The following is a 22898-nucleotide window of genomic DNA, read 5'->3' as shown; positions in this document are numbered from 1 at the left end:
CTGACCCAGTACAGACGTACTTATGTTCTTATGTAACTGTGACTCTCTCAGTAATGGGAGCAGCAATCTTCAATGTATGCAGCGAACACACACACAGAATCCAGTCAGTAGCCTCTCTTCGCCATCCCTGCCATCATACCTCTGACTGCAGTGTAGCCACCCCCTTAGACATGCAGGGCCAGATCCTTAGGTATACATAAGAGGCACTCCACTGATTTCACTGGCGCTATACAAATTTGCCTGTGTGTTTTGTGATGCTCAGTATCTAACTGCATTAAATACTTGTGATTCTGGCAGACCAGGTACCAGCTCCTGCCAAAGCACCAGACCAATTTACTTGTGTGTTAGTATAGATCAAAGTGATTATTAAATGTTTAAGAGTGTATTTGGTGTTTAAACTTCAAGAAAAGTAATGGGATGTTACTGGCATTATTTTCATTTATCTGTATCCTGTTATAATGTAACAGAAACCATTTACCCTATACGTGTGTGTCTGTAACTAAACTCACCAAAAGAGAAAGGAGCCTTGCGGAATGCAAATAGGGAATTTTAACAGAAAACTGCTAATTTCAAAGCAAGAGAGGATTAAAGGTCATGGACTCTAAATACATTCCTCACTCTCCATCATCAAAGGAAGAGCCCACAGACCCTATAAGTTTGTTTTGTGTAAGAAGCAAATAAAAGTGTAGATTCAAAGAAAGATGTTCCCTCTCTGGATTGTCTGGATTCTAACAGAAGACGACAGAGATCCCCAGAGATATACTGGGTTCACCTGAGAGACTTGTGGGGAAAATGGCAGCTTGCTACATCTCTGCTACCATTTGGAATTATGGATTGTGTACATATATTTTACCGGCTTTAACCTCTCAGTAATTCTCAATTTCTTATTATAGCCAATATGTAGCCTTTAGTTAGATTACTATAGATTTGGCTACCAGCATTTTTTTATTTAAGATTTAGGGTACAGACTGATCTGGGGTAAGTGGCTGGTTTCTTGAGACTGGGAGCAATCAAATACAGTGTGAGTTTTTGGTGTAAGTAGCCATTTTTCACACAGTGCAGTTTGTCTGGAGGGAAAGATAGCCCTGAGAATCTAAGGGGACAGTGAGATTCTGTGGTGAGACTGTGACAGTCATCCAGGTATTCCCTTTTGTTACTGGCTCGATGATATCTAATTATAGAGTATACAATTAGTTTGAGGGGTCTGCCCTGAAGTAGGCACTCCCAGTGATGAGCCCTTCTAGGCAGCGTGACAGTAGTATTAGTCAAGCAAGAAGCTCTAACGAAACCCCACTGATCGTGTTAGTCAATGAAAGTTTTGCTGCTTTAATTTAATTTAACCCAATTTGTGCAGGACCATGTTCCTTGTCACTCTGTGCAGTTAGCCTAGCTCTGGAAGAGGTTGCTTAAGCACAGTTTACTGGGTGTTTTTCACACACTTAGCATGCCACACACAAAGCAGTGGACAGCACTGCTCTGAGCATAGGGCCAGATGTGGTCACCCTCTCCCATGTGAGTAGGGCCTTATAGTGTGAATAGCCTCACTATAATCAAGGGGTCTGTTAGTGGCTCAGTGGTGGAATCTGAGCCACATTGTTTGCATGGAATTCTGGGTAAGAAAGAGCCCCACACTGCTCTCTTCCAGCATTTGGCACTTCAGAAGCCATTCAAATGACATAGAGCCTCATGGCAAAAGCTCTGCTATGGGCCAGAGTGGGCAGCCCCAGGCTTGCTGTCCCCAGACAGTGGAGGAACCTTCTGCATGGCTGTATGGGCCCAGAGGGGTGTCCTAGAATGGAAACGGGAGGACAGCTTGACTTCCTTCCCTCCACAGAAAGCAGGATTCCCATTCTGAACGGGACTTACTGCTAGAGGGGACAGCTAGGTCTCAGGAGCACGGAACAGAGACCACGGCAGCTCCAAGGAGGGCCAGAGGACCACACCGACGTGAAAACACGCTGGGGGCTGCAGGGTTCTACATGGTTTTCTCAGCAGATATACTGAGACTGGCCACTGTCTCTCTTCCCCCCACTCTCCATTACAGCCCAAACTCCTTTCCCAGGAGAGTCAGATATACCTTTAATACCACAAGTTCAGGACACACATGCCCTTCAGTGAACAGGATCCTCTCAGGTTAAACTGTGAGCTCTTCGGGGAAGAGACCTCCCTCTCATTATGGTGCACAGCCCCTGGTACCAAGGGGCCCCCGACTGCACACTCTGGGCACTACTGCAATATAAATAAATGATACTAATTTATCACAAGATCTAGTGTTATCACTGTTAAGCTGTCACGTCAGCCCAGAGGAAAATGCTGCCAGTGAAACTGTAGCTGTTCCACTGAAGATCCAATGACATACTGAATGCTATCTGCAGGGCAGGGCAGGCTCCCAGCCCCTGGGACACAGACAATAAATATTTTAGCAGGTTCAGCAGTGTAATCTTCCAGTGACTGCCTCACATGCCACAGCTCCTAGGCCCTGGCTGCTCCACCACTGCTCCAAGTGACTGCTGCTAGTCTCTCGCTTATCCCCCCTAAAGCATCTCAAACCCTGGTACAAGGGCTGAGAATGACAGACGCTGTGATTAATCTGGGTGCATGGAGAGGCCACAGAGAAATCTGAAAGACCTCTACTGATGATGAACAGCATATGGCAGTATCTGAATACAAAGATCAGAAAGGAAGGGTTAATGCCCCCAGTTCATGTCACTCAGCCATACCTGCACTGTACCTGGCCTGGAGCAACTGGCATTTTGCTTGAACTGGTAAAATATTCTAACAAAGTGTAACAGTTCAGTGCACAGTGCCCATATGAAAAATGGCGCCAGTGGGGTTACTTACGGAGTGAGGTGCCACCCACTATGAGTAAGAGGTCCAGCATCTGACCCTCTGAGAGCTAATAACGTGAACATACTTTCACTGGGTGAGAAAACCTGAAAATCTTCACAGACTTCTCCTAACCGGCTGGATTTCCCCCCAGGTCTCTGCCAAGGGAGTCCTGTCTTTCTTGTCTGCCTGGTCTAAATTATCTATCCAGAGGTGAGGGGTAGGAATTTAAATGGAAGGCAGGGGAAAGAAGGCATCTCCCTTTGATAAATGTAGCGTACCTCTATGCTCTTCCTTCAGACCCCTCCTTAGAGAATGACTCCTGGGATATGAATCCCTTTATTTATAATATCTATGCAGCTTCTCCTTCTTGAACTGTTTCCCCATGAATCCTATTTGTTCGAGTTACCGTGCAAGCACTTTGGCACAGGGATAGCTCCTTAGCTAGCGTAAATCAGCATGGTTTCACTGACATCAGCACACTACTTTAAATCAGCTGAGGATCCAGCCCTTTCTCCTAGTGCATGATCTATAAAAGCTCCATCTGCATTTATGAAACTATACAAGTAATATTGTTAGTTTGTGTAACATGAACATGCAACACAGAACACTTGCTATCACAGTGTAAAATGAAAGTGCCTCCACACATTTTAAAAGGGTTGTTCCAGCATCTCTATTTTTTTGGCTGACTTCAGGCAATTCTTAATTAAAAAAATTTTTTTTTCCATCCCATATTTCATTTTCTGAGATGTTTGTCCCTGTAGCAATAATTGCTCTATTCACCAAGCAGTAGGACATGTTAGATAAGAAGTACAAAGTTACTAAACTAAACCATGCACAAGAATACTGATCTTTTAGTGACATGCAGCCCTGATCACCTGGACACTCCAAACTTTACCACAACTTGGTTTGGAATCAACAGAGCATTGAAATACAAATAAAGGCTAGTCATGAAATTTAACTGTCCCAAATCGAAGTATAAAATAGCACATACCATGCCCTTGGAGAAGAAAGAAAAAAAAAGGAAAAAAACCCTTACTGTATAGTCGTCTTAATGTTTGGAGTCAGAATTCTTCACCAAAAGCAAACTACGCACTGCCCTTCATACCCCCAAGGAGAAACAGAAGTCATTGCTTGTGTGTGTGTGTTAAAATACTCTGTAATTGACTCCTCCCACAGAGAGACAATTACTTTGTTTTCTGCCTATAAGTTAACAGTTAAGGTCAGGTCTTTTCCTCCCAAATAAAGCTAAAATGCTGTTCTTAAAATTATCCAAAAAATCCCCACAAAAGTGTGCCCTTGGCCATGGAAGTATTATCATAGGGTTTTAGAAAATGGAAGTAAAGAGTGATTTTAAATTGAACATACTGCATTGGGTTTCTAATTCTGAGAGGCACAAAAAGTCACTATAGAACACACTGCTTTTCCTTCCGTCAATACGCTTTATATCCTGGTGCTACTAATTTAATTGGTTTCCCATTAGTGAGATGGGACTGTAACTTTATCTCGACTGCATTGTCTGCTAGAGAGTTTGAGATGAGGATAATTCTGAGGCCATGGGCGTACCCTATTCATTAGATTCAGCCTAAATGTTTCTTGAAGAAATTCTCTCACACAGACAGCAAAGGGGCAATTGGAAATTGTGCCACCATAAACCAGCTGTTTTAATATCAAAAAACATTTTTCCATAAGAAAAACAAAAAAATACAAAAAAATATCTGAAAAAAAGTATTGTTATTCTTTCTATTATAGAACCTCAATGAAAGGTCAGGCCCTTCTCATGCCAGGCACTATACAGCTAAAGAGTTCCTGTGCCAATGATCTTACCACCTAGACAGATTTTTTTTGTGGCATTATTCTGTCTGGATAAAATAATAATGTTATTATAAGGTTGTAAGGAAAGCAAGTCTGAAATTCAAGCCATTCAAAATTAAAGCTAAGAAAAACAAATGCTTAAGGGAAGCCGATTCAAACCGCAAGCAAACCCCTGCAAAAATGGAAGGTTTTTCCATTCACATGCTATGTGTAGTTCTTCCACACCAAAAAATTAAACATGCCTGTTACTTTACAAAACGGGATTTTTATCTTAATGACACCCTCTAAATTATGCCTTCCATCCCAGAACACTGCCATTTGTAAAGGTTTTGGCTCTTTTTTACAGCTCAAACCACAGATAATTGGGCATATCCACACTTGTCATATTGAACTGTGGTCAGAGCACCTGAATTTTCACCCTGTATCCCGCTAGGCAAAACTCACCAAGCTTCAGTGTCCACTGGTTACGTTCCCTGAAAGTCTCAGCACTGCTCTTGGGCCTGTGGCATTTTGGAAGATTTTCAACAGGCATATTGAAAATCACATTTTCTTTTAAAAGAATTGAGAGAGAAAGGGGTCAAATTCCCACAACCCCCTAGGAAACTCCCATAATTCCCGAGGGTGTTTCTTGAGAAAGCCCTGGAACTTGCACCATTTCCAAGCCGTGGTTGTATCACAGAGGAGAAGGCTAGTAGAAATACTGCTCACAATGAGAAAGCTAAGCCTCAGCCAGCTTTCTCCCATCTAGTAAGCTACTGACACCTGAAAACCAGACAAGCCCAACGCAGCCCACTCCATGTACTGCTCTGTTGCCTTCAGATGCAGGCTAAGCCACAGGCAGAGGTTGATAACCAATACTGTAACAGACTAACACATGCCTTAAGATCCAAAGGTCTCAGGTTCAATACTCAAAGCCAACACGTGTTATGACATTACATCCAACTTGCCAATGTTTTTTTTTCCCCAGGAAGTTTCAGCCACTTTCTTCATTCCGGTCCCATAAGGCAGTGCGTGAGAGCATATCTTCTCCCCAATGCCAACAAACACATGTATCCAACATCTATAAAGCGCATCTGGTTGCCTCAATGCCGCCTCATACTGTAGTCTTTAACAAATATGGGAACGGAACGAGGATGGTGCCTCTCTATAAAACGCTTATTTCTGATTAACAACCTCTCATCAGAGACACTAAGAATTAGATTGTTCCCAAACTGTGGCCAATGATTAAGGAATCATTATTTATCATCTTAACTTTTTGCAATTGAAGTTGGGCTAACCTGGAATTAAGCTCAATCATTTGGCTGGAGTTGTTCCCAGAGTAAATTAATAACTTTGGTGATTGCCAGAAGTTTAACAAACGATTTGGCTGATCTATTGAAGTTTGATATGGCTGATTAACATCAGTCTTGTTGGAAAGCTGCAGAGCCAACCCCTTCATCAGATTTCACCCGAGGAAGTCACTGCATGTGTGCCACCTCAACTCATGTGTGCACCAAGGAGAAGAGCTGTACCCCCAGACCAATGTAATTTGCACCACGTAAAAGGAAGAGTGCACAGAAATATTCCTGTAACAACACCAGCCATATCAATGAGCTCCTTGAGAACTCTCAGGCTTACAGATGGGCCGTCATAATTCTTGCTCTGTTAAATGAGAATACATTGTTATCTAACTCCTTTTGGGATACAAGTCAGGGGCCAGCCATCTACAAAAGGGTTGAAGTCAAGCCAAATTTGGATTTCTAACGTAACTTGGATGATCATTGTGCATGGGGACTGCAACAGGGCACCTTAAAAACAAGACAAAATTCTTTCACCTCTACTGATTAAAGCACGGAATCATTTCGGGTCAGAGGTTTTTGTTTTGTATGTTTTTAGTTTGGTCTCTGATGGGGTGTTGCTCTTTGCCTTGAGAGAGGCACAATCACTGCATGGTTTCCCCCCACCCCTCGCCAAGCTAACAGTTACAAATGTCCTTTGGCTTTATTCTGCTCTATTTATCTCCATAGTGTGATTTTGCACAGGCAAAGACTGGATGAACTCAATTTATGGCCCCTTTAAGATCCAGGCATGATGCTAACCCAGCATTCAGGATAGAATGACTAATCTTACCAGAAATAACTCAGCCTGGTAGAGGTAGGATCTGTAGAAAATGAAGGACCTAAAGTCCATCTGGGGATGCAGGTTTGTTATTCATGGGTTATAGCCAAGTTTTGTCTTCGCAGCGTGTGGTTTTGTAACTACTAATACATTATAATTGTTTTAAACATTGCATACACTGAGTCAGTGCATTTTATGCCAGAGGTTTCTAGAGATTCTGCCAACTTTACATCACAAGGTACCAGAAGCTAAAATATACACGTGTCTGTGCCAGAACATGGATGAAATATAGACCCGAGTATATATTTCATGCCAGGGCTTAGGCCCTGATTCAGTAAGGGACTTAAGTACGCACGTAACTTTAAGCTTTGAGTATTTCCATTGAATTCGGTGATCTTTGGGATGGAAGATAAACTATAGAAGAAAGTTTGTTAAAGATCTAAGCTTTCCTGCATACTTGGATGAACAAAGCATGTACAGTGCATGGAAATGAACAGATTTTATATGTCAGAAGCAATTGCCAGAGAAGCAGGAAAACCAAACTATCCCTAGATGGGGAGTGGAATGCTGTGCACACTTTCAGAGAGGGTGCAGAGACCTGACAGACAGCACTCGATTATATGCCACCCCATTAACATTTCAGCTGGAGCTAAAGACATGGAATGAAAGTCAATGACTTGGAAAAAAAAGCTTTTGCATTGTTATTTTACTCATTAAAAATCCTTTTCACAAACAATTACAGAACACTAAGAGAAGTTCCTTAAGTAACATTAGAGGCAGCATAGCTGTCTTTTGTGCCTCCCCATGCCACTCCCACTACAAGCAGAATGCAGAGGGTGTTGGGAAGGAGATGGGCAGAAGCCAAAGCTCAGAATTTTAGTAACTTGTCATTACTTCAGCTCAACAGAGTCTTTTGCTTGAGTGCTCTAAAAAAAATCTTAGACATGTGGTTCATTTTTCTAGATTATTTTTAAAGCTCATAATGATCAGACCTTATCCGCTCACCTTCTTGTCAATGCTAAAACAAGAAATCCATATTAACTCACTCATAACTGTTGGAGAAAGGAATAGATGAACCACAGAAGTGGCCAGGGAATGCCTGAAGTTTTCTACATTCAAAATTCTGTATTTGCATATCTGTCTATTGGGGGAGGGTTGTTCTAAAAGAATATACTCACTTTAACATATATAAGAAACTATTTCTTCTTTTCCTAACCTCCCTCTCTCCCCAGCACAGCCTTAGGTAGATGAAATCTATGATATTTTACTTCCAACGCAGAGCACAAGTAGGGTAAAGTTTTCCAACGCATGTAAGTGACTTAGGAATGAAACTGATCAAAACTTGGAACATCCATAATATGAAAAATTCCAACACTTAAAAATTTGTTTTTATTCTGAAACAGAAAACCAACAATTTCAAAATTGCCCATAAAACAATTTAAGAAAAATATTATTTGAGTCAACTGAGATATTTTGTTCTAATTTCATTTTTTTAAAAAAATTCTTATGAAATAAAACTTCTAAATGACAAAATATTTCAAAATGAAAAATTAAAATGGAACTCGTGGACATCAGAATGGAGCATTTCTGTATCCACATGTTCCTATGGAAAATTCTCTATCATGACAAAATGGCATTTTCTGGTGGAAAAATATGTCAATGACATTTTCAACCAGCTAGCCTTAGGAGTCTAAGTCCCATTTACAAAACAGACTTAGTCACTAGGAGCTTATTTTTAAAAGGTGTTTAGGCACCTAACTTCTATTGATTTCAATGAAAGGTAGGCACCTATCTGGCCCTTAGCAGTCTAAGTATTGGAAGCCAATAGTATTTAGAGTCCCCTAGGAGTCTAAGTCACTTGCATGCTTTTGAAAATGTTACCCAAGAGCAAACGTGCATAACCTTCTGTACTAATTTACCGTCACATAAATAGCTTTAATACTACCTCAGCACCAAAGAGTTGGTAATTCCCCGAGTTCCTAGCTTTCATCAGTCTCCAGATTTAAAAACAAAACAAAACTATAACTGTAGTTTATGCAAATGAATTTTTAACAGCTCTTGAAACTGTTAATAATTCAGTTTATAATCTGAGTTAAATATCAGGAATTCATTCAGGTGATATTTTGCTTTACTAATCAAGACTTCCTTGCCCAAAGGAAGAGTCAACTTCCTTTCACCAGCAACAGATGGTTCATTTGTTTGTTTTTAAAACTGTGGAAAAATAGGACAAGTATGACCTGGAATCAAATGAATATTTCCTGAAAGGTTCCTAAGGATACAGCATCTCACAACAACTTTACATTACAAACAAAAATATATGCTGAGCATTACATTCAAAGTTGCAAACACATACTTCAGTAACAAGTGAAAGTGCTACAGCATTTTTAAATCCATCATACAGTACCTGACTTGGTTCTATATACCAAGTCAGATTCAAAGTGGACACAAAGCCAACTTTTTCAGAGCAGTTATCCTTCTAAAACAGCTTCCTGTAATAAAATATACATAAGTTAGTATTTCCAAAATTCAGACATAGATGAAAAGCAGAAAAATAAGTGCTGCCTACCAGACTTGTTGAGAGAAAGAGATTTCTGTATAAGGTGGAGGGTTATGCTAGCAAGTTTTTGTTTCTGTTCATATGGAAACCTGCCTGAGAATGACAGCATGTTTTTTATTTTAACAAGGATTGGCTAGAATGCGTGCTGGCACAGCTATGCATGCTAGAGGAGACGAAAAGAAGTGATCACCATAATAGATTCTCTCCGCCTTCCCCCCCCCCCCCGCACTTTAATACAGCCTTTCTGCAGAATGTAAAACCACCCCATTTCAAAAGCAAAGCCAGTTCAATTTAAATCAGAGAATGATACAGCTAATAAGTACTCATTTCAAATTAGTTCAAGGCTTTCGTCTGCTGGCAGATCTGCCTGTTTTCTAAACAATAAGCAGTGTTGGATTCTGTTAAAAATGCCCATTCTCATATTTGCATCATTGGTTCTTTTGGGGCTGTTTATAAGTGCTATACAGCATTCTATTCATTATAAACAGAAGCACTTAGAGACCTTGCTCACACTGGAAAACATTTAATCATGCAATTAGTCTTCTGGTTTCTATGACACGGGCTGAATGAGTAAGTGCTCACCTAATGAGTAAGTGTGAATAAGGGCACCCCAATCTGGCCCCCTAAGGGATGCAATCTTTAAATGGCACACAAGGATTTCTGAGTGGAACATTGTAAAGAAGGAGAGAGATACATGTATTATTTTATAAGATTATTAGAAGACTTAACTGACGTTGCTCAGATCCTTCAGGGCAGGAGGTCTGTGTGGGGTGCAGAAGTAAGACAAGGGCTTGGGATGTGGGGAGCTCAGGGCAGGGAGTGTAGAGGTGTAGGACTCAAGGTTGAGGGGGTGAGCAGAGGCTCAGGACAGGAGGCTGGGGGGTGCTGGAACGAGGGTTCGGGGGTGAGGATGGGCTCAGGCCAGGAGGCTGGGTATGTGAGAGGTACAGGAGTTGGCAGGGGCCATGCTGTCCGAGCGGTGGCTCCCCAGGGCTGGCTGCAGCAGGAGCTGTCCTGCCTGGGTGGCAGATGGGAAGCTTATCTCCATCTTTGGCCCAGTGGGGTTATAGCTGTCCCGGTTCCTTATTTATTGCCCCTTGCTGCCTTATAACTCTCTTTGCTAGCAGCCCCTCACTCTCCATGTCATGGAAAACAATCCCATTCCAGCACATCCCATTTCCTGACACAACCAAACCCTGGCCTTTTTTTAAGTTATGAAAAGAGGAAGCTGCATATCAAATTTGGTAGTCCTAGCTCTTATCACAGATTTTTTTCTAGGATTGTGGGCCTACGATTAAAAAGGACACTGAGGCTATGTCTACCTAGCAGTGTTATTTCAGAATAACTGATGTTATTCCAAAATAACATAGTCCGGGTCTACACAGCAAGTAGTTATTTCAACAATGTCAAAATAATGTTGAGCTGGAAGACTTCTTACTCCAACTCCTGTAACCCTTATTTTACGAGGAGTAAGGGAAGTCAGAGAAAGAGTGCACTAACTCGGACTTCCTGCTGCGTAGACAGCGCCAAAAGCCGAAATAAGTTATTTCGACTTACGCTACACAATTGATGTAGCTCAAGTTGCATCGCTTATTTTGGCTTTAGCAATTCTGTATAGACATGCCCTGACTTGCTAAAAATCCTTGCTGAGAGAAGAAGATGGGGGGAGGTGGAGGTATGCATGGGAAGCAGCTTCCCTAGAGGAGGTGTGGGAAACACACAGACAGAAACTGCAGCAGGACAGTCTGACCCTCCCAACCCTGATGCAGGGGTACTTGGGATAAAGTGGAACTTACATATATATCTTTTCCATTCCTTGCAAGCCATGAAAGCCTTATTGCTGTGTAACCCTTTTCACCACTTGCTATGTACCTTTGAGTGAATAAAAATTCTTTGTTTTGAATGAGACTCTATATTGGAACAGAGAAATTTGCCAGTGGACTGCACCAGTGATCCCTCTGGTAACACATCTAGTTTCTGATAGTAGCCAGTAATATCAGAGGAAGGTGGACGAACTTGTGGAGCACAAAATTAGGAAGAAACTTTCCCTTGATATGACTTCAGACAGGTCATATCAAGGGAAAGCTTTTTTCCTAGCCTTGGTTAGTGGTTGGCTTAGTTCCTGAAGTAGGAGGGACTACATCTCTACTATTAAAAAAATAAAACAAACAAAACAACAATTTTAATGAGGGATTGTGTATTTTTGTAACTTCTTCAGCTCCTTCACCACTCTCGGGGCAGATCTACGCTGCATTTGGGAGCGAGCCCCCCAGCCCAAGTCCATGGGTTTGCGCTCGCACTCTGAAAAGCACAGTGTAGATGTTATCACTCAGGCTGAGGCTCAGGCGCTGAAGCCCAGAGGAGGGTGCAAGAGCCTGAGCCGCAATGTCCAAGTACCGCCTACATGACTACTCTAAAAGCACTTCAGTGAGCCCTGCTAGCACAAGTATATGGACCCCAGCTGGGAAACTAGTTCCCAGAGTCAGCATGGGTTGTTGGGACAAGTTGCAATTTAGTGCTGGTACAGACCAGCACTAAGGGCTAGAGTCACAAATGGACACAGGCGCAACTGCCATTTTAGGCACCTAAATCCCAGAGTCAGGCACTACTGGTATTCACCAAACCCCACTGAGCTTCTGCTAAAGTCTGTAGAACCTAAACTCACCTGGTGCCTAAGGTTATGTCTACACTTCACCCTAGTTCGAACTAGAGTGGCTAATGTAGGCATTCGAACTTGCAAATGAAGCCTGGGATTTAAATATTCCGGGCTTCATTTGCACGTTCCCGGGCGCCGCCATTTTTAAATGCCCCATTGTTCGAACTACCTGCCCGCGGCTACACGCGACACGGACTAGGTAGTTCGAATTAAAGCTCCTAATTCGAACTACCATTAAACCTCCTTGCAGGACGAATAACGGTAGTTCGAATTAGGAGCTTTAATTCGAACTACCTAGTCCGTGTCGCGTGTAGCCACAGGCAGGTAGTTCGAACTACGGGGCATTTAAAAATGGTGGCGCCCGGGAACATGCAAATGAAGCCCGGGATATTTAAATCCCAGGCTTCATTTGCAAATTTGAATGCCTACATTAGCCATCCTAGTTCAAACTAGGGTGGCAGTGTAGACATACCCTAAGTTTTGGCACTAAAAGCTCCCTAGGTGTTGATGCTTCTGCCTCTGAGCACATGCACAGCTGCTTCCTCTAAGCATCTGGACTCCTAAGCCCTGAGCAATGTGCAAACCAGTGGAAAATAGGCATTCCTTCCCCTAACTTGCCTGCAAGGCCCAATCTGGTAGGTGGGCTCAGAGACCACCTAGCAGACCAGGCCCCAGATACAAGCTGGCACAGAATAGCCAGGCCCCGGGGGAGAAGGAGGAGGATCTCTAGCACCTCCCTATTGATAACGTGTTGAACAGGTTTAAGTTGGGGGCTGTAGGTGATGACAAGTGGTGTTCTATTGGTGGTTTTCTTGGGTCTGTCTTGAAGTAGATGGTTTCTAGGTATTCGTCTACTTCAAGACAGACCCAAGAAAACCACCAATAGAACACCACTTGTCATCACCTACAACACCCAACTTAAACCTGTCCAACACATTATCAATAAACTACAGCCTATACTGGAACAGGATACTAAACTCCAAGAAGCTCTGGGAGACAGACCCATAGTCTCCTATAGACAACCACCTAACCTCAAGATGATTCTTACCAACAACCACAGGACATACCACACTAATACCAACCCTGGTACCTTCCCTTGCAACAAACCCTGTTGCCAGCTTTGTCCACATATTCACTCTGCTGATACCATTATTGGACTTAACCAAGTGAGTTATAAGATCAAGAACACATATTCCTGCGCATCCAGAAATATAATTTATGCTATCATGTGCCGAAAGTGTCCGTCTGCTATGTAGATTGGACAAACGTCTCAGACACTTCGCCAAAGGATCAATGCCCACAAAACAGATATTAGACAGGATTACAAAGAAAAAACAGTTTCTTGCCATTTCAACCAGAAAGGACACTGTCTCAATGACTTGATTACCTGCATCCTGCTTCAAAGACCTTTTAAGACTACACTTGAAAGAGAATCCTCTGAACTGTCATTCATGCTTAAATTTGACACTTTACACCTAAGCTTAAACAAAGACATTAATTATCTTACTCATTACAAAGATAGCTTCCCCAATTATCACCTCTAATATCATTAACTCACAGACATTTACCTTCCCCTCCCCCATCCCCCTTCTGTTCTGAAATTTGATTTGTCCTTTTCATATGTGTTCATTTTTTTAATTGTATCCTTTGGTATATATGGCTGTGACAATTTTCTTCCACTATTTGATCTGAGGAAGTGGGTCTGGCCCACGAAAGCTCATCACCTAATAAAGCATCTTGTTAGTCTTTAAAGTGCTACACAGTCCTGTTTTTTGTTTCAGCTACACTAGACTAACACAGCTACATTTCTATCACTGAACTAGGAGACATTCTGCTGTGGGACAGCCATAGGACTGGGGGAACTGGATGATGGCTCTTCCACATGCTGGGTGAATGCTCTATCCACCAAGCCATAGAGTCATTATCATGCTTATGCTTGCTCCTTTCTCCCTCTGGCTAATTATTTATCCACAATGTAAAAGCCTCTGTTCTGAGACAGAGAGGCTGCTTCAGAACACCCTATATCCCAGTGGCTAAAGCACTCACTTAAGAGGCGAGAGATGCCTCTTCAAATCCCTTTCCATCTAAGGCAAGGAGGGCACTAGAACCCAGGGGTTCCCAACTCCCAGATAAGAACCCTAAACAGTGGGTTACAAGTGATACAAGGGAGCACCAAACTCAAGTTTTGTCGATCCCAGTGGTTTGTGAGGCACCTAAGAGTTGGATACAGTGGTGCTGAGCACTGTAACACCCAAGCTCATTTGTGAATCTGACCCAGAATGAATAACCCTGGGTGGTGCTAATCCTGACACCAAACAGCTCTCACACCACTGTTTGCTCCAGGCTGTGCCTGAAGTCCCTGTCCAGCCCAAGACAAAGCAGTAGCAGTAAGCTACATGCATTATTTCAGCAATTGTAAGCAATCCTTTAGTTCAGAAGAGAGCTGGCTTCCTCTGAAACAGGAATAACCCATTACCAGTTTAAAAAACAAAAAAAAAAAAAGACAAGAGAGGGAACAGAAGACAAGATTTAAAGAAATGGAAAAAGTTCTATCCCATTTGATGTTATAAGCCTCTCTCTGCTACACCCAAAACTTTATACATTAGATAATATTTATAATTGATTCCATACATCAAGTAATAGTCCACTGATATTAGACAGTAATCTAAGCTAACAAGCAGGTTGTTAGTTGAAGAATCATACATTTATCCATTATTACAGAGCTAAAAATAGAACCACTCTGAGTAGTTGTTAGAACTGCCGTACATGGTATATTCCGTAAAAGCAACTGCAGATAAAAGAGCAAAAGATAAAAAGAGTCTAATATGAGCATATGGCTAATTACACATGTCCCTGTAGAAATATAGGGACAGATTCGGTCACATTTGCTCCTGATGGCACTGCTCTCTGCTTTCAGTGAACTTCAGCGAATGTCAGCATTGTCTGTGAATGGAAACAGAAGACTGGATTCTGTCTGCTGTCATGTGACCACGGCTAAGTCATTTGTCCCGTGTCTTCTGTCCTGCGTTGTAGTAATGCAGCCTGTAAGCTCGTTCACGCAGGGACTATCTTCAGCCATGTGTTTGTAGACTGTACAGCACAATGGCACCCCAATCTCAGTAATGTGGGAATGCAAATACACTGAAGTGAAACTTCTATTCAATGTGGGTTGTGGTATCGGAATCCAGTTTATCAGGTTTTCATTCCTCCAACATACAATTTTTTTAGATTGCAGTAAAATTCCATTTAGAGACTCCAAGCAAGACTCCTTTTGCTCCCCTACACTTCAAGTTAGGTTCTAGGCTGTTCCTGGTCAAACCACTCGCCTTCTACTATAAATGAGAAAACAGCTTCACTTCTTACCAATAAATGGAGATAGGAGGGCAAGAAGTAGACTGAAAGGTGTGGAATCTAGTGAGAGAGAGGAGACGTGAGAGTAGGAAAGATGACTAGCAAGAGAATGGCCAACTGAAAACATCCTTCACTTCAAATTTTCCCTTTTAAAAATCAGGGCTTGTCTCCACTACGTGGTGGATCTACGCCGTGGTGATTGATCCACCACCCATCAATTTATCACGTCTGCTTATACCAGAGATGTTAAGAAGCTTGTATTTAACTGAGTAGTCAATAAAAATTCTATTAATTGATAGGCAGCTGGTTGCCTGGTTCAGTCCCAGCTTCAACCCCGTTGTGGCTCTGCAATTTAGAAGACAGACAGTGGGAGCCTGCCCCCCGCTCATGCTGTGTTTTAAATTGCAGAGTCACAGCTGGGTTTGGTCTCCAGCAGACCAGGGAGATGGGGAGCAGAGCGGAGCAAAGCCGCGGAGCATGCCGGCAGCGGGACAGCCGCAGCGCATCTGGGCTGTCCGCTGCCCGCGTGCTCCGCGGTTTTGCTCCGCTTTGCTCCCCGTCTCCCTGGTCTGCTGGTCTCCAGCAGACCAGGGAGACGGGGAGCAAAGCCTCTGAGGACGCCGGCTGCGGGAAAGCCGCGGCGCGTCCGGGCTGTCTACTGCCCGCGTGCTCCCCGTCTCCCTGGTCTGCTGGTCTCCAGCAGACCAGGGAGACGGGCAGCAAACCCCGTTCGTAACTGCGGATTCGACATAAGTCGGATCCGCGTAACTCGAGGACTGCCTGTAAAGCATTTTAAACAAGTTCTTGTCTGTATGAAATTTTCATTGGCACTGACTTTGCTAGTGCTTTTTATGTAACCTGCTATAAAATAGCAAATATCTATTCAAGTTGACATGCCCCCGGAAGACCTCTGAGTAAGCCCAAGGGTATGCATACCCCTGGTTGAAAACCACTGGTTTAACAGGTATCGTGGAGAGCAGAGGACTGCTCAAGACAGCATTGCTCAAGAGAGCACAAAGACAACACACCTTGTGAGGAGAAAGTACAAAAGTACATGCAGGCAAAGTACAAAACTAAATGTCTCTAACAACCCCTGGTCAGCAAAAGTAAGGGAGCCTCTGAAAATTACAAACTTCCCACTGAAAACATAAAGGGTTAGTTACAACAATAGGCTTAAAGGCTTTATGCCTATTATACTTTATGCTTTGCACTTACATTTCAAACCCTTGGCAGGTACAACACAAAATACATACAGAATGCTGAAAGTGCATGGAAACCGAAAACAGCTCTTTCTAGTTTCTTTCTATAAACACATCCATCCTCAATACATTTATTCCCAGTGGACAGTCAGCCTGGAAAAGTCATAATTCTAATGAGCTGAACTTCATTTATTTATGTACATAACTATTAGGACCATTTATTCATTTTCATTCTTTAAAAGGTTAGGAAAATAAAACAAGAAAGCGGGGCTTTACTACGAAGCCTAGACAGCATCTCACATTAATGAAATAAATTTCAAAGGGCATTTTATTATTAAATGTCATTGATTTTGTGTGTCAGTTCCATTTAAAAAATGAAATTGAAAAGGATGATTATCAATTTGAAGCAGCATAGCTGCTCTGAAAAACTAATTGCACATTGCTTCTTGGCATTAGGTCACAGCCAGGTGTCATGTCAACCCTACTTACCACTGCACTGGTAGCGACTAATTGGTTAGCAGTCAGTTTAACTGGATGCCAGAGACAACTGTCCATATTTCGGATGGTACATATTAGGGATGTGACGGACTAGACGACTATCTGATGAGCAAATGCTTATCAGATAGTCAATAGGCTAATCGACTAGTTGCTTTCCTCCCCTTGCTGCCTCTATCAGAAAGAGGCAGCAAGGGGGAGGGGGAGCGGAGGAGGTACTTCGCGGCTAGACCCTGGGCTCCACGTGGCGCTGCTGCTTTGAAATGCCGCAGGAAGCCCAGCATCAGGATGCACGCAGCATTTCAAAGCAGTAGCACTGCATGAAGCCTGGGATGCTGAACCTGAGGGCTGTTGCTACATTTCAAAGGCAGAGGCGCCCTATCGACTATTTGATTAGTCAACTAGTCAATATTTAACATTCCTAGTACATACCCAATGGTTATCAGAAGTTATTGTAACCAGACCTTTTCCCCCCTGGATTAATTTATTTGATTTTTAAGTGTCACGTAGTCATCACTGGCATTGGATCAACAAACGCACTGTAACAGCCATTCTGAATGCAGTATCCAAAGGATGCGAACTTGTTTTACATTCATATCCCATATAATAATCTGCTTTACCAGGAAGCAGAACATTGTTAAACATACGTTGTTTACAGTGTTGCTGTAGCAATGATGGTTGCAGGATACGAGACAGACAGGGAGGGGGAGGTAATATCTTTTATTGGACCAGAAGCTGAGGGTGAAGGAGACAAGCTTTGAGCTTACACAGTGCCCTTCTAAAGACGTAGGTCTGATAAGAGATGTTACCTCATTTGTTTTGTCTCTTCTAAAGAAACAGTATTTAACTTGGACTGATCTACATGCAGATTTCACACACTGTACAATAGGTCTGTCTACCTCCTAGCCAGATGACAAGTTTGTAGATCACTGACACAACCTAGCTGCCCAGACCTGGCTCGAAGTTGCTGAGCTGTTCTCTTTCTTCCTTCAAAGACTTCCACGAAAAAGAAAATCTCAAAGCAGGGAGAACAACTGGATGCCAAATGGGTGCTGGAGGGAGGATGTGGGGCACACAAAACACTGAAGCAGCAAATAGAACCTGCTGAGGGAGTGCAGAGAAGATTGAACACCAGCAAATGCCTCCTATTTTCAGCAGAGCTCAGCACCAACTGGAAGAAAGGTAGTAGAAAGGAATCCCACTTCATTAAGAGCTGGAACCAGGCAGAAGTTCTGCTGGCCAAGCACTGGGAAACTAAGCTCCAAATGTGAGAACCCTGTGAGATGGGAACTTTAGAAAGTGGCTGTATTTTAACATAATTAAGCAAATTGTTTGTGTTAAGCAAAAAATACCAAATATCCAGGAGGAGACGGGATGAAAAAGGAATTGCAGAAAGGACAATGATTCTTTCATGAATATACGTGAGTGACCAAATTCTAGAAGAAGCAACATAAGGAGGAATTGATCCTGGAAAGAGAAAGAGCTTTTTATTTCTTGACCACAGTGCAGTAACATTAAGAGCAATCAGAATGTGTAACTTGGACCTCTGCTGACATGGAAGCAGCCCTGCTTCTCCCTGCCAAACTGCAGAGATGCAGTAGTGAGGGGGTGAAATTCACACCAGTTTTGTGTGTTTTGCCATCTGCAGACTGCACAGTGTGGTGCAAAAGAGAAAATATGCTTAATTAGCTGCAGTGGTGTATAATTCCTGCTTCTTTGGACCCACTTGGTAAGCTGAAAAAATGTGTCAAGGAATCCTGTTTCTTGCCTGGGATGCTAAGAAAGCAGTCAGCTGGAATGCCTCTTATTTTGGTGTATAGTTAGAGATACGGAGTATGGAATGGCTACAATAAGCTATTTCCTCCTTCCTTATCTCTTCCCTGCCTCTCACCCCCAGCTTCTGTTCTAATATCTGATTTGTCAGTACATCGTTTGTTTACTTTCTTCACTGTATTCCTTTGTTATATATTGTCATGCCAATTCACTTTCAGAATACGATCTGAAGAAGTGAATCTGCCCCAGGAAAGCTCATCACCTAATAAACTTATTAGTCTTTAAAGTGCTACATATATTTTTTCCTTTTGTTTTAACAAGATCAGAATAACACAGCTACCTCTCTATTACTAAAAGGGACCCCGAGAGTCATTAAGCAAAATAAATAAATAAATAAATAAAATAAAAAAAACCCAGCATGACCCCTTTAAGAAATGCCTTTGAGGTTTTTTGGTCCTAAGAAGCTGCCAGTGGCCATCCGCCATCTTGTCTTCCTGCTCCGGGCCAGACAGCTCCCCTGTGGAACCAGGTAAGCACCCGGTATTTTCGCCGCCTGGCTAGGAAAAAAAACAACCCCCCCCCCCAAAAACAGCAGACATTTTAGGTGTCCAGTATTTTCTGAATTGTTTTGCTGGACAGGGAAAATACCAGACTCTCCGGGTCAATACTGGACCCCTGGCAACCCTAAGGGTGAGCCAATAAATCTAATGTGCTTGGACATTCAGAAATCCTTTGACAAGGTCCTTCAACAAGAGCTAATAAGGGAAGCACTCATGGGATAAGAGGAAAGGCATTCTCACAAATCAGTAGGTTTCAAAGGGGTAGTTGTGTTAGTCTGTTTCCGCGGTGGTGACCAAGACCATCAGGGATGCAACCCCATGTTCTGGGTGTCCCCAAATCTCTGACTGCCAGAAACAGAGAGAACAACTGGGAATGGATCACTCAAAGACTGCCCTGTTCCATTCATTCTCTCTGAAGTATTGGGCACCGGCCAATGTCAGAAGATCGGACACAGGACTAGATGGACCTTTGGTCTAACCCAGGCAGTATGTAAGAGTGTTCATAAAGTGCCACCAACATCGCTTCTGTTGTGTCTAATTAATTCTGGCCCAGCGGTTTAACTTGCTTGGGTGTCTGTAATGGGAGCCTCCATGTTGGATGAAAGCAAAATACATCTTCATGCTGGTTTTAGCTCAAGATACCCACTCACTGCAGGGAGGTGAATGAGGCATGCGTGCATACAAAAGCAGAACCAGCGCCTATTGCTGATTCAGGTGGTTTGGTACCCATACCTTGTCTGCCTTTTTCACCTGTATATTTAATCATTTCTTATTTAACTCTCTCCACATCCTAGCTGTTTTCCAATCCAGAAAATGGCCTTCTGTGCTGTTGAACTTCCAATCTCTCTCTACTCCACTGGTTTGACAGCTTGAAAGAGGGAACGGTAAATTTTAATCTCTCCCAGGGACAATGTAACAAGGTGTGATAAAATTAAAGTCAAAGAATAAAAAAAAGGGAGCACCATAGCCATTCAGAGAAAAGGGAAGTAAAGGACTCAAATTAGCTAGAAAGCTTAACTCAATCCAAGCTGCTCTGTGTTGGGGGAAAAGTATCTTTATTAACTAAATTGGTACAGCTCCATTAATTTCAGTGGAGCTGTGCAATTTTACACCTTTTTGGGGAGGGGGGGGGGTGGAGATCAGGCCTAGCAGCCAAGCAAAGGTAAATTTATTTATAGAAAAATAAGAAGGTGGTTTTGTTTTCCCACCCTTAATCCAACTCCCACTAAAGCGCTGTCCATATTGCCAATATGCACCAACATATGGGAAGAAAACATATTAACAGCATGTACTGTGATTTGTTCTAGCTCTCTGAGGATTGTTTCTAACAATATCAGCTACAACATTTTCAGATGGAAATGTGATTTTCAACACTGGCGTTCCTTTAATAGTTAGCTCTGAGAGACCCTGTGCCTCAAAGGGAGAAGATGGAAATAAAAGCCATTTTAACTAAGGATGGGAGAACTGGTTTGAATAACAGAAAATCTAACCCATCAGTCAAAGCACAACACTCTTTTTGGAGCATCCATTTCTACCCTCCATGGTCCAGAAGCATGTGTATAGGAGCAAATACTGATTATAATTTTTTGTAGAAAACCTTCCCTGCCCCCAAACCCTGAACCACACAATGCCAATGAAAGGGTTGAATTTTAAAACCAAAAGGTCCAGTATGAAGAGGAAGGGAAGGATGGGGAGGAAGATGCAATGAATTTGGAGAGGTGGCAAAAAGTGGCCATTCGCCACTGAAGAAAGCTATTAAAAGTGGTTGAGATGGTTTGAAACTGATTTTGGGGATAGGGAGGATCAAGTGCCCCACCCTACGGCACATCACTAGAGACACAATGTCATACCAACTTCTGATGGTGTCCACAGATGCACATCAGAAACAGCCTCCAAGAGGGATGGATTTTTTTTTAAGTGGTTAGACGTTTATACAAGGTGGTGGGGGGGGGGAGGGAGAGGGAGAGGGAGAGGAGCAGGCGAGAACCAGTACACGTGAGAAGCGGCTTTCAAGCAGGTTTCCCACATGCATCAGCTTTTGTGGAGCAGCCTGCTCCCCCCGCCACCACTTGCTACCTCCCACAGAGGCAGCAGCGCAAGGGATAGAGGGCAGGAGGGAGCTGGTGCTCAGAGGAGCTGGCTTAAAAGCTGGCTCCCGTGAGCACTATCTCCTGCTTACCCCCTTGCTGCCTCTGATAAAGAGGCAGCTGCATAAGGTGCAGATGGCTCCATGAGAGCCTATATGCTTGGGGAAGTGGCTTGAAAGCTGCTTCCCATGTGTACTGGATCCCGCCTGCCACCTAAACCCTCACGTCTGCCTCTCAGTTAATCGCGTAAATGACTACATGCTAACATCCCTAATATAGATGAGTATAAAGTAGGGCTGTGAAAGGTTAACCAGTAAGCATCGCCCTTAACAGGTGACACTTACAGGTTCCGGTTAACTAATGGGGGCTGGAGCAGCTCTTGGCTTGCCCCAGGCAGGGGGCTGCTCTAGCTCTGTGTGGCCCACCATGGACAGGGGTGCTCCAGCTAACCCCATTTAACTGGTTAACCAGTTCGACACAACATTGAACTGGTTAACCAATTAAATGGAATTTTACATCTCTCATATAAAGAAATCATTGTATGACATTTCAATTTGTACCAATTTAGCTAGTACCTTTCATGTATGCTGTTGTAAAACTATGCTACTATCTAGGGGTATGTCTACACTAGAAAGTTAGTTCGAACTAACGGACGTTAGTTCGAACTAACTTTCCTATGCGCTACACTAGCGCTCCGCTAGTTCGAATTTGAATCGAACTAGCGGAGCGCTTAGTTCGAACTAGGTAAACCTCATTTTACGAGGACTAACGCCTAGTTCGAACTAGCTAGTTCGAACTAAGGGCTGTGTAGCCCTTTAGTTCGAACTAGTGGGAGGCTAGCCCTCCCCAGGTTTCCCTGGTGGCCACTCTGGCCAACACCAGGGAAACTCTATGCCCCCCTCCCGGCCCCGGACCCCTTAAAGGGGCACGGGCTGGCTACGGTGCCCGTGCCAGGTGCAAGCCTGCCAGCACCCAGCTAGCAGACCCTGCACCTGGCACGGCACAGAGCCACCCACCCGATGCCCCCCAGCCCACCCCCTCTTGCCGGGACCAGGCTGGCGGCTCCCAGGAGCTTGCCCTGGACCGCAAGAGGCGGGCACCTTCCTGGGCTAGTGCGGACATCGTGGACCTCGTCCACGATCTCCGCACTAGGCACAGGAAAGTGGCCGTCTAGGGCAGGAGAGCTGCCAGCCTGGCCACCCAGGACCAGGTGTGCATGAAAATCAAGGGGGTCCACTGAGACCCCCGACACTGAGCCCTGAGCTTACAATGGCCGTACTGGGTCAGACCAAAGGTCCATCTAGCCCAGTAGCCTGTCTGCCAACAGCGGCCAACCCTAGGGACCCTGGAGGGGATGGACCGAAGACAATGACCAAGCCATTTGTCTCGTGCCATCCCTCTCCAGCCTTCCACAAACTTTGGGCAGGGATACCACTCCTACCCTCTGGCTAATAGGACTCCATGGACCCAACCTCCATCACT

General features: G+C 43.5%; 1 protein-coding gene across 9 annotated transcripts in view; it reads right to left on the bottom strand.

The window, feature by feature from the left end:
* CSGALNACT1 (chondroitin sulfate N-acetylgalactosaminyltransferase 1) overlaps nucleotides 1–22898 on the bottom strand; it is a 75924-nt gene that overhangs the window by 35867 nt on the left and 17159 nt on the right. Inside the window, exon 3 of one of the 9 annotated variants that reach the window (XM_075929294.1) lies at nucleotides 2078–2229. The exons of 6 other annotated variants lie outside the window; for them this stretch is intronic. The gene's annotated coding sequence lies outside the window, so the exon portion shown is untranslated. Of the gene's footprint in view, nucleotides 1–2077; nucleotides 2230–3865; nucleotides 3946–9304; nucleotides 9391–22898 lie in introns of those variants that run through there. 2 more of the 9 variants (XM_006125371.4, XM_006125369.4) reach the window with 2 other exon arrangements.

This window comes from Pelodiscus sinensis, chromosome 5 (assembly GCF_049634645.1).
Source record: "Pelodiscus sinensis isolate JC-2024 chromosome 5, ASM4963464v1, whole genome shotgun sequence".
Classification (NCBI taxonomy): Eukaryota; Metazoa; Chordata; order Testudines; family Trionychidae; genus Pelodiscus; species Pelodiscus sinensis.
Note: the sequence above shows the minus strand (reverse complement) of the source record. Positions and strands in the feature narration are given on the sequence as shown.